Raw genomic sequence first — 13,046 nt, 5'->3', positions numbered from 1 at the left:
CATGTTAATGTCAGACCGTAAATGTCTCGGCCCCTACAGCTCCTGCTAGTGCCAGTATACCCGCTGGGGCGTGCATATACAAATACACATTACATTATTTGTTACAATTTCATATGAAAAACTCGTAAGGAACACTAATTGTGTTTATGTGCCGAAAACGAACGGCTTGGAACGTGCTCTGCACGTCCAGGAGGACAGTGGCTGGGTACCCTAAAACTGTTCTCACTGGCCCTGAAGCATCAGGTCCAATGAGAACAGTTCTGCAGGGAACCAGCGAGCTCTAGGATTGGCTGAAGGTGTTCAAGCCAATCCTAGACAGCTTTATTTGTTCTCAGCAACGTTTGGTGATTCAAAGGCTCCATATAATTAGCTGTCACCCAACAGAAGTTAAAATTACGGACAAATGGCGTCCGTTAAAGAATCCTTCACGGACAACGGACAAACGAACGAAATTACGGACTGTCCGTGAAATGTACGGACGATTGGTCACCCTATCTGCATGCGGCTTCCCATTGGCCCACCCATCACCTCTAGCGCCGGTTTTCAAGCTGCCACCCTTGCTCCTGCTCATTGTCCTCACCTCAATCTGCCCCTCTCGAGCCTGACTTGCCTGGCCTGCCTGCCCTGGCCCACTGCACAGCTCTACCCCACTAGAGGGGCAGAGGACAACCAACAAGAGGACAATCCTATACAGGCACACAGGCCCCGCTTTAACCTGACCTGCCCTGCCTGGCCTCCTACACAGCTGTATTCCACCAGAGGGGCAGAGGACAGTTCTACACAGGCACAGAGGAGGTGGGAGCAGAGGCGACAGAGCCTCTGCGGTAGGTTAAGCCCCAGGCTGCGAAAGCGGCCCACCTAGGTGTTGGTGCGGCTTGTGGTCAAGGTGGACTTCCGCCCCTCTCCTTTGACTTCACCCCACCAACCACCAAACTACCATCCTCAACCCAACAAGTAAGGATTGCCAAGCACTCCAAACATCCCCAAAGCAAGTCTGAATTTAAGAGTTAGGAGATCAGACAATAGTGACCGGGCTCAGGAAAGGGGGTGTCAAAAAACGGTGGAAAAGAGCCCTTCTAAAGGTTATGGGGCTAAGCAAAAATGCACGCAAAAAAAAAAAACAGGGAGAAGGCACCTCCTGAAAATAATTAACGAGTCGTCCGGAAAAGCCAAGCAGGCTCGGTTGTTGCTGTAGGAGCAGGGGTAAAATGGTGGCAAACCAAGAGAGGGCGTACATCAACGGAGAGGTATACGTGCTTTGCAGCAGGTTGGAGCGTTGCTCACAGGGTCTTCCTACAAGGAGGTAGCATTTATGGCAAAGGGTGGAAAGAGGAAGCGACAAGCGAGAACTAGCGACCTTGCTAAAGCTCAGGAGGAGGGAACAAAACCGGCTAGAGCAAGGAAAACCCTGGTGGGCTATTTTAGGGCTCGGTGAGGAGGGGCAGGTGAAGAAGGAATACTACCAAGACTAGAAGGGATCAGAGGTTAATCCCCCAGGAAAAAGGAAACACCAATATGGATGAGCAACATGATAGCTGAGGAAGTCAGCATTACAACCCTCTAGCAAGGAAGAGCTGACAAGTAATAAAACAACAGCAAGAGACAGCGGCAGAAAGAGGCGAATACCTTCAACTGAAAGGGAGAAGGAATATGCACCTGAATGATAGAGCTTTCCTCAACGTCCCTAATTTCAACTTCAAATCCAGTGGCAAAACCCAGCCCAGAGGAAGCAGAAAAGGGGAAAACACAGTCAAAGACAATGGAATACACAAAAACTCGACAGCCATGGTTGGTGTGGCCTGTGGCAGGAAATCGGCGCAGAAGAACCAGTTGGGAGTCAATTAAACAGGCCCCCAATTAGCCCACTGAAGAAGTAGAGTCCAGAAGGGCTGAACAGGTCGAGCCTTGTGACGTGGACGGATGTGCAGCAGCCGATATATCCTCTTTGAGTATGGCAGACTCAACAGAGAACTTAGAGAAAAAAGAACAGGCAAATGAACAGGGGAGAAGCCCAGAAATTAATTCAAACTCCCACAAAACTCAAGAGATATTGCTGGCTTCAATCAATGGCATTTTAACAGCAGCCACTAATGTCCTCAAGTGGCAATTGCACCAATTGGAGGTGCAAATGGACACCATGCAAACTCTAGCATTTGCCATAGCAAATATGGTGGCAAAAATAGAAGAAATTGAAAAAAGAGCAAGGAGAAACGAATGCCACTGCTATGATATAGTGGAAAAACTCTCAACACTACCACAAGTACTGACAACAATGATCATGGATATGAGAAGCCTTAATCCGCCCAGCGGCGCCAAAATTGACATTGACTCAGAGCCAAAGTATATAATAAAAAGGTCAGAACCATCTACAGGGGCACAGATTAAGGGTGGCAATGGGGACAAGGCCACACCCAAAAGACTTAATCCGATACAGCCAGCCATCTCATCTGCAATAAGAACTAACAAGCCAGTCAATTCTGACTGACACAGTGACTAACCGAACCAACCACAATACAGCTGGCCCAGAGCTGGAAACTAACAAGATGCAAGCGTACAATAACAGCATTAACAGCGGCAATGACCAACAGCCAATAGGCACGGGCTCGGGTGCAAAGAATAACACCATCAATAACAGAAATAATAAAAACAGCAGAATCAGGGAACCCACGGACAAGGCGGGGAAAAAACGGCTAAAGAAAAGGCAAAAAACAATAAGAGGGACGCTGGTACGAAGGAGCTGGGAACAGCCTCCTTTTACAGTAGAGCAAACAATTAAGACAGAAGAAACAGAAACCGAGAACCTATATCCAATACTTGAAAGAAAAACTGATCCACAAAGGGACAGCAAAGAGGGAGAACCCATGGCAATGATAAAAGAGGCCCATGACCCACAGCAAACAACAAGCAAGGTAGATAAGCAAGCTCCACCAGCAGAAGGACAGTGTGCAACGGGCAACAATTGCCAAAGTAACTTGCCTGGCCATGCAGATCGTACTACCTGCGAGAGACAAGTATAACTCCACTGGCACCACACAGCGATGTGATGCAGAGAACACAGCAGAGTGAAAGGTGAAACAACATTCAAACAGAAAGCATGGCCCAAGAAGTCATAAAGAGCATTGATATAGACCCCAGCGCCCAAGTAGAATCAACCCAGAAAGTCATATTTTGCCCCACCGTTCAGGTCGCGAGGGAGACACGACATTCTGAACAGGGCCAACCTACTGAGACTCCTCCAAAATATACGCTCACTAGCCCAAATAACAAGCAAAGATTCCCTAAGCATTCAATTTGAGGGTGATAATCAACCTAACATCCCAGAATATACCATAGCTACATGGAAGACAGCTGGGCTTGCACACTCAATTCTGCAGGAAAAAAAGCGCTTTGAGAACTGGGGTATAGGTGGAGGGGAGTCATGTAAAGACAAAATCTACCAACGTCCTCAACAATCTAACAGGCAGGAGAGGCAGCTCCCACACCAGCAGTAAAGCCACACAAGGCCTGCTACGGGGCACCCAACCTGTACCACAAATTACGGGCTTTCAATATCTCAGAATTGAGTAGAGACCAGCCACGGGCTCAACACAAAGAACATTTTTTGGAGGCAAGGCTGTCAAAGAAAAAAGACGGGAAGGGCAAGACTACACAGCACTGTCATTGTGGACTAGAAATAATAATTGCCCCTAGCAAAAAGAGGGGCTTTAGACCCCCAGAACCGAGAACCCGAAACAAATCATTAAAGGTGAAGGAGTATGGCATGGAGCAAAAAAGACCACTATTAATACAATTTCATGGAACGTTGCGGCATCGCGGGCATCCAGTTTGACAGACCAACCTTGAATGAACTACAAGAGGGGACATACTTTGCCTGCAAGAAACCTGGGCTACCCAAGAAGTACATCTAGAGGGCTTTACTGGCCTCCGTATACCAGCAAAGAAAGTACACTTGTTTGGCAGGCCCGCTGGTGGCCTTTCAATATCCGTGAAGCATTCCATAGAAGTCACCATAAAAGAACAGAGGAGACAATCTGACACACTACAGAGGGTTATACTAGAGGGCCTTCAGGACAGCACAACAGGGAAAGATCTGTTCTTCATAAATGTATACCTTAATGAGCAAAGTTAGATACAACAAAGAAGGCAGTCTACGTATTAGAAGAGAGGTGTGTGTCTCCGTCCATGGCTGTGGTGATAACAGGAGATTTTAATCTCCATTATCTGGGAACAGATGCAGCGATCAATAGAAGGAGCACATCAGCTGAAAGAGAATTCAGCAGTTTCCTCCAAGTACATCAACTGCCCTCAGCAGAAACCTGGGCAACCAAAGCACAACTTATGGCAACAAGCATTCCCTCTGATAATAACTGTACCTTAATAGATTATATGCTTTTATGCAAGAACATTAAACAACAAATGCTGGAATTTGAGATGTGTCAAAGTGCACAAAGTGATCACGCCATGCTCAGAGCAAACTTCAATGTCAATGCTAAACCAGAGGAACAAATAGAAGCCATTAGTAACAGCAGGGACACAGAGAAACACGAGCTGCTAAGGGGGATCAAGTGGAACACAGGTAACTCAGTGAAATTAGAGAGATGGTTACTAGAGAAGATAAAGGGGCTGAAAAAAGAAAATCCCAATCCGTTGCTACAAAACTAGAGAATCTGGATAGCAGACGTGCGCACTGCCCTTTTAAAGGGGGCCCAGACCGCATTATATAAGTGGAAATGGAAAGCCAGGAGCAAGTTAAGAGACCGAAAATGCATAAGGGATAGTACACAAATCCTAAGGCGGGTAAAAAGAATACACCAAAAAACAGGAACACAAGCGACTGCATTGGCACATAAGCAAGCCAACCAAGAGCCCAAACATCTTAACTGGAATTTAAAACGAAGGCACATAGAAGACAAATGGATCAAGATACATGAGCTGTGCAAAAACAATAAACAGGGGGGCGTGGCTAGCAGCCAACAAGAATGGCCGCAGCCTAACAGAGCTCTCGTTCTCCACATCCCTATTCAGACATAACCGACGCCATCCCCAGTTTAAAATTGCCTGAAAGTCTCTTGATTCTTCCTATACCTTCACCCCCGGAAGACTGCCTGGTCCGGCAGGGCATACGAGGATTCTAATCCCCCCTTTTATAGAGACCATGACCGAAGCCGTAATGGCGGCTTCCTGACGTTCGAGAGAGGAGCGGCCTCTCTGTGGTGGAGGAGCTTGTAGCCGACTGACCCCAGTGGAAGCCCGGCGGAGACCTGTATAGGGAGGCTGCGCTGGATTTACCTTGAGGCGAAGGAGCAGCACTGCTCTTGGGGCAGCCGCCCGAGGTCCATAGCGCTGGTGAGTGCCAGGGAGGCATAGCTGCAACCGGAGGCCTTGGGGGAACGACACGGACGTGACCGCGCGCAGGGCAGTCGGCTAGGGATAGATAGCCGCGGGGGCTGAGGAGCCGCACTGAAGAGTCTTCCTGGGTGCTGCGGGAGATTGAGGAGCGGACCGGGGGCCCGGCCGGAGACCCCAACCTCCTCCAGCCTGACGAAGCCAGTGGGCGGAGCTACGCCTTAAACTGAGGCCCCGGCTTTGCGGCCTACCGCGAATCCTCCTGAGCGGTGAGGTGTGGGTAGCCGGAGAAGAGTAAATGTGGTGGCGCTGGGGGCACTGAATGAGGAGCGCCCAAGAGGAGGATAGCACTCTGTAGAGTGACTAGCAGTATCCGTTAGCAGAGTCTACAGGTGCAAAAGACTACATATGCTGCCCAGGGTGCCTGTACTTGAAGAACTGCTAGGCCTGTATGGGCGCATGGGGGGCCTAAGACAAGGAGTGGCATGTACTGCTGAAGGGGCGCTTGTGGCAGAAGGTGAATAGCCCCGACGGCTCCCCACATTTGAAATGATTTGGTGCAGTGGGTCGCTGCCAACTCCTATGGGGCCAAAGTACAGATAACGATTGTGTGTCAGCGTCACAGTTGTAGGGGGGCGCAGTGACTCTTGAAACTTCCCCAACTAAACGTACCAAGGGTGCATGAGGGGAAGCAGGGGCTTTAGGAGTGTGCTGCACCCGGGCAGCCTGGGGGAGAGAGGGTCTGAAAGCTCCTAGCCCAGAGGGAGATAGTGTATAAGAGTGCCACGATCGGAGTGAGGCGACGATTTCCAAAGTTAGTTGGCGCAGGTACACGCACCAGACGGCCGAAAATTGCGACGAGCGCGGAAGCCCAGCCTGGACAATCTGTGCATTGGGAGTACGGTGGTCCGAAAGTGACTGTAAGAGGGATCCCCCCCGAGTTTGGCTCCTCTCGCCAGAGATCGGCGGCTCACTCATTGGAGCTATTTGTGTTCACACCTAAGGGGCTATATAGAGGTGTACAGCCATGGCGACAGGTGGGAAGGGAGCTAAGGCGAATGCCCAAAAGCAACTGGCTAAATTAGCATGGCCTAAAGTGGGAGAAAAAGGTGACTCGCCACACTCGGAGAAAGATGGAGGGCCGGTGGCCCCTAAACAAGGACCGGAGTCCACCCTACATGATGTAATGGCGGCTATTAACAGAGTGCGTGCCTCGGTGGACTCAGTTACAGTGGAGGTCTCTCTAATCAGGGCGGATTTCCGAAAAATGGACGAGAAAGTCAAGGAGCTTAAGATAGTCACTAGTGCCCTACAGAGGGACACATCGGAACTTCAGACGCAGATGCTTGAAATGCAAAAGAAGCAGGAAAGGATGGCACAGCAGCTCAATGATTACGAAGGCAGGGCCCGCCGCAACAACATTCGCATCTTAGGGGTTCCCGAGAGAAGGGAGGGGCCGGCAGCAGACCTATATGTAGAGGACCTCATCACGAAGCACCTGAAGCCTAAGACTCTGTCCAGCTACTTCTCCATTAAAGAGCACACCCCCGAGACCTCTGATTGCTCGAGTGTTCAACTATCGCGATAGAGACATTATCTTGCAGACGGTGAGATCTAATCCTCCGCTTAAAATAGACAACTACGAGGTGGCCTTCTTCCCTGACTTCACAGCTAAAGTTCAATCCCAGCGTCGCAGCTTTCAGGCGGTGAAAAGGGAACTCCGAGACCGGGAGGTGAAATACTCGATGCTCTTTCCTGCGAGACTTAGGGTTGAGTCGGATAACAAATCGTGTTTTTTTTGACTCGCCAGAGGCAGCCTGGAACTGGATGGAAGGCTGGAGCACAGTGGGAAGCCACAGACGAGGTCTCTCTGAAAGGACTAATCAGCGCAGAGGTTACCGAGAGAACGAAGTAACAAATGGTCTAGTGGAGGAGGAAGCTTGGTCAAAGGAGCAGGAGTGAGGACTCTTGGCTTTACTGATGGAGAGCCGGCACCCACCTGAAAGCGCAAGTAGGAGAGGACTGGGTGGGGGTCTGATATACCCATCAGGTGTGTGACTTAGTATAAGGGACCTGATGTACGGATTAAGACTGGTGGGTTTAAATGATGTGATCTGAACAGGACTATTCAATACAAACAGTGGATGGCTATAATACAAGTAAATTGTGATGTGAACGGGCGGGGATGGGAGTTAAGTACCCCGTGCATTTTCTGCATTTCTGGGGGGGAGAGAGGCACTCTGCCATGTTTGGAAGTGGGTAGTTCTAAATCCACAGGCAGGGGGGCGGCAACAGGAGGAGTGAGTAGTTTTGAATCCACGGGTCGGGGGCGTGGAAGGGGTGGGGGGCTGGGGGGGAGGGGGGGTTTGAAGGTTCACTGTCGGGATTGGGGGGAGGGTGGGTGGTTGAAGGTTCATTGTTTAATTGTGCAGCTGGGACATGTAATGCTAGACAGGATGCTGAGACGTTCAGTATTTGATAGGATGGTTCAATTTCTCTTGCTGACCTCACTGACCTGTTCAATCGTTGTGCCTTTTGCTACTTGGGATGGGGGGGATAGAGATAGGACACTTTCTGTACTGACGTGGAACGTTAATGGGATGGGAGTCAAGATTAAGAGGGGGACTGTGCAGTAATATCTGAAACAGCACTTTCCTGATGTGGTACTTCTTCAGGAAACACATCTGGTGGGACAGAAGATGAAGGCCCTCGATAGATGGAGATAAAAGCTCTTGGTCCATGCTGATTACACTTCCTGGTCTAGGTGAACGGCGGTTCTGGTAAAAAGGTTCGTACCACTCGTGGTCCATAAAGTTTGGGCGGACTCGGTACGGAGATTTGCTGGTGTGGAGGCCCAATGGGATGGTAGAGGGCTTAATATAATTTCTATGTATCTGCCGCCCGCTATGGGAAAGTCAGCCTTGGTGGACCTGGGTGGGAGGCTGACGGGGCTACAGGACGGAACTCTGATTATGGGGGGTGACTATAACCTGACGTTGGATGACACGATAGATCGCCACCCACCGAGGTCGAGAGCGAAATCTAATAACCTAATGGCAGAATTCACAGAGGCAATGGGACTAGTAGACATGGGGCGGGAGCTCCAGACAGCCGATAGGCAGTTCACCTTTTTCTCTAACATGCACCAGAGTTTATCACGTATAGACTACTTCCTCACACAACTAGCTGCGGTGGGGAGTTTTGTTAACGCAGGGGTATTACCGAGAGGTATATCCGATCACTCCCCTGTCTGGGTGGAATACACCCACTGTGAAAGACAGACATGCACCGCAATAGCCCTTAACCCTTGGCTTTTACACATACCAGACCTCGGAGAGGAACTTCGTACGCAAACAGAGAATTACTTTGCCGGGAATGTGGGCTCAGTCACGTCTGCCCAGACGATATGGAAAGCATATAAGGTGGTCTTGAAAGGGCAGGCCTTGTCCTTGAAGAAGGGATACATTGCTAAGAAATGTGAACTTTTAATACAGGCAGAAACAGACCTTAGGGTTCTCGAACAAGAACAGGCACAGAACCCCTCACATGTGACCGTGCATATGCTCCAGTTGAAGCAAGATGAGTTTCGGATTAAGACTAGGAAACACATGATAGCTAAATATCTCCATACCCAGCATAGAATATATGAAATGGGTGATAGGGCGGGCAGGACACTGGCTTGGTTAGAGAGGCGTGAACAGGGATCGAGGTGGGTGCATAAGTTGACGACGTCTGATGGGGTCCTTGTGTCGCATCCACGGGATGTTGCGGGGGAGTTTGCGGCCCACTTAGAGCGGGTATATTCCCCCTCTACTCGGTACACAGCTGAGGACTCACGTCAGCTCCTGAGGGATAGTGATGTCCCGACTTTGTCGGAGGAGGATAGAGATGCCATGGATAAGGATCTATCTGCCGAAGAAATTGGTAAAGCTATAGGGCAGATTAAATCGGGAAAGGCAATGGAACCCAACAGTATCCCGGTTGAATTCCTAAAGGCCACTGCCTCTCGCACTATACCGCATTTGCAGGCTATGTATGAGAAAAGCTTGGAAGCTCCCTGTGGATCAGAGGCTGGCCACAATAGTCATGATTCACAAACCGGGCAAGTCAGCAAAAATCTGTGGCTCACATACACCTATCTCTCTGATCAATATCGAGGCTACAGTTCTAAGAAAAGTGCTTGCCAGCAGGCTGGCGGAGGTCATTACCAAGTTGGTTCATCCAGATCAATCGGGGTTTATGCCTGGTAGAAACACAGCCCTCAATTTACGGCATTTACATAATGTAATGGCCCGAAGGCCGTATATTCAGTAGCATGCCTCGCTGTTGTCTCTTGATGCATCTATGGCCTTCGATTCCATAGAATGGCCATACATGTTCGAGGTGCTTGAGAGGGTGGGTCTGGGACCAAAATTTATAGCCTGGGTTCGGTTGCTGTATACGGATGTTTTGGGCCAGGTGCAAGTAAATGGCTACACATCTAGGACGTTTCAGTTGTGGCGAGGTACCAGGCAGGGATGCCCGCTGTCTCCATTGATATTTGCTCTTCTTTTGGAGCCGCTTGCGGCATGGATACGCCGGGATGTTTTGGTACGTGGGATGAGATGGGCAAGTGAAGTGGAAGACCGCATATCTTTATATGGGGATGATATACTGTTGTACTTGGCTTCCCCGTACAAATCTATATATGTAAATTGATACTTGTATAGCGCACTACTCACCCGCAAGGGTCTCAAGGCGCTTGTACGAATACCGCTGTGGAGCCCATCCTGGCTTTCCCTGTGAGGCGTCCACTCCTGGGCACCCCCAAGGTGGAGGCCAGGCATCCTTAGCGTTGTGGGGGCCGTTGTGGAGATTAAGAAAGCTATTGCCCAGAGTTGCAAAGTGGGACTCCATGATTGGAATAGGCACCGAGGTGAGAATTATCAGGTCCGTGGAATTTTGAGCCCAAGACCCGCCGAGGCGGGGAATTGAACCCTGGTCCCGGGCTAGACCTCTGCATCAGGGTCTGCCGCTCTAACCATAGAGCCACACTTCTCCACCGTATATCCGTAGTGCTAGACCTTTTCACGAATTTTGGTAAATACTCAGGGTATGCGATCAATTGGCATAAGTCCATGTTCTACATGTTTTGGGGACAGGACCCTAGGCTTCCGGCAAGAGGCACCATAGTTGTGGCGAAAGACGGGTTTCGGTACTTGGGGGTGTATATCACGTCGGATCCCAATTAGTTCTATAGTTCCAATCTCGCCCCTCCACTGGCCAGACTGCGAGCGGACGTGAAACACTGGCGGTCTCTCCCACTTTCACTGCTTGGCCGGGCAGCACTTTTTAAGATGCTAGCCCTGCCTCGATTTTTATATATCCTTAAAAATTGCCCGTACAAAGTCCCGGATTCCTACTTCACAATGGTAGAGGGGGAGGTCCGTACACTTCTGTGGGATGGGAGAGCCCCATGGGTGGCATTAAAGAAGCTGACAAAGAGTTGGTATGATGGGGATATTGCACTCCCGACCTGAAGCTCTATTATTGGGCGGCACAGCTAGTGACTGTCAATAGATGGATATACCGCCCCCTGAAGATTTGGCGAACAGTGAACCTGCTGCTGGGATGGGCGGGAGTCCTGACTAAGGTTGCTCCACTTTGGAATGCACAAAAGCAGGGTATGCTATGTTATCAGCCTGGGTTTGACAAGTGGGACCTCATAGGTATCTCAGTGGCAAAAGATTTGGTCAAAAAGGGGAAACTACTTATGTTTGAGGAACTCCAGAAACAATACCAACTAGCACAGGGGGAGACATATAGGTACCTCCAGATACGCCATGCTCTTAAAGGGGCCTTCTCCTCTTTCACAGACATTCCAGACTCCTCACCACTCGACGATAGACTGTTAGATGGACCTCTAGACTTGAAAGCTATCTCACTCACTTACAAGAAATTATGCAATAATCTAACAGATACCCTCCCAAAACTCAGGGAAAGATGGCAAGATGATTTGGAGGTGATTAGTGACGAAGACTGGAAAGAGGCCCTGATGTCTCCTAGAGAGGCGGCCATCACGCAAAAGTTCAGGTTGATTCAGCTCTGAATACTGCACCGCTCGTATATGATGGGACCGACTTTGGCGAAGATGGGTTCGTGGGCAGACGATCTCTGCCTGAGGGGATGCGGCCAACAAGCCACGTTTTGCCATATGCTGTGGAGCTGCCCTGGGCTACAGGTCCTTTGGGTGGGAGCCACCGAACACATGCATAAAGCCCTACATAAGGAGTTGAACCTAACGCTACGACTGGGTTTGTTAAATATCTGGGAGGCAATTTGTGACATTGGGATATACAATGGTTAAAAGGGAGATAGCGAAAGGATGGGGTGGAGGAACCATGCCGAGCGTACATGTATGGGTAAAAGAATTGGATAGATGCATGTTGGCGGAATCAGAAGTGTTTATAGCAAGAGGGTGTCCCAAGAAATGGGACCGAAAATGGTCGCACTGGAATAAGTACCGAGGAGATATTGTTGTGTCCCCAACAGAGGAATTGGAAATGTGTCAAAGTACAGGAGGTGTTGAAGTTATGTAATGTATAAATGATGTCAGCTACTTGTCCAAATTCAGAATTCTGTAAGTCCTATAGTGATGTCCTTGTATGCACATGTTCTGCTGTTTTCAATAAAAATATCATAGGACAAAAAAAACACTAAACAGAAGCAATTCTGGGATTATATAGCCAATCTAGGTAATAAAAAGATAGACCTGCAGAATACTGTAACAGCGGCAGCATGGCAAGAGAATGTAAGCAAACATATATTCAACCAATCATTGCTACAAGGGGCCTGTAAGACTCCACTGGCTGAAAGCGCTCTTGTAAGCGAAGGGCTCCAAAAGTCAGAGGATACGAGGGCACAGGAACAGCACGCTGTGGAGAAAATCTTTAAAAAGATAAGAAAAGACAGGGCACCAGGACCCAACGGCCTCCCAGGTGGCTTGTTCAAAGGCAGATGTACCGGACTCCTGGAGAGGTTCTATGTTGCAATCGATATACAAGAAAGGTGACAGAACGGATCCTAAAAATTACAGGCGAATAGCCTTGTTGGATATAGAAGGAAAAGCATACACCAGTACTCTTCTAAATGAGTTAAATAACTGGATCATAGAAAATGACATCTTACCTTTCTACCAAACAGGATTTCAAAAGAGTGGTTCAACAATTGTCAATATAGTAGCTCTAATATACCTGACTGAGCAGGCGAACACCAATAACTTGCCACTGCTCGCCTGCTTTGTTGACTACTCAGTGGCGTTTGATGGGGTCTCCAGATACAAGCTGTTGAAAAAACGGTAATTTCCCAGCCAACCTCCTAAAGGCTGTCATCTCACTTTAAAGCAACACCTGGGTGAGCATAAAGTTGACAGCGGACACAGTCTCCAAAAGGATGTACAAGGACTGGGTTGTGTCCTAGCCTTTTTAACCTTTATACAGCAGATCTAGGCAAGGCCATGCAAGGAGCAGCATTAGTTACCCCAAAAATAGGGGCCCACAGACTGCACCTTCTCCAGTATGCGGGTGACCTGGTAGGTTTTGACCAGAGAAGGTCTACAAAGAAGAATGGATTCCTTGAACCGATATAGGGAGGCTAACAAGTTAGTTGCCAATGCAAGCAAGCCCAAAGTGGTGGTATTTGGGCAACAAGCAATAACAAGC

The sequence above is a fragment of the Lissotriton vulgaris genome, chromosome 3_1, assembly GCF_964263255.1.
Source record: "Lissotriton vulgaris chromosome 3_1, aLisVul1.2, whole genome shotgun sequence".
Taxonomy (NCBI): Eukaryota; Metazoa; Chordata; class Amphibia; order Caudata; family Salamandridae; genus Lissotriton; species Lissotriton vulgaris.
This window is presented reverse-complemented; position numbering follows the sequence as displayed.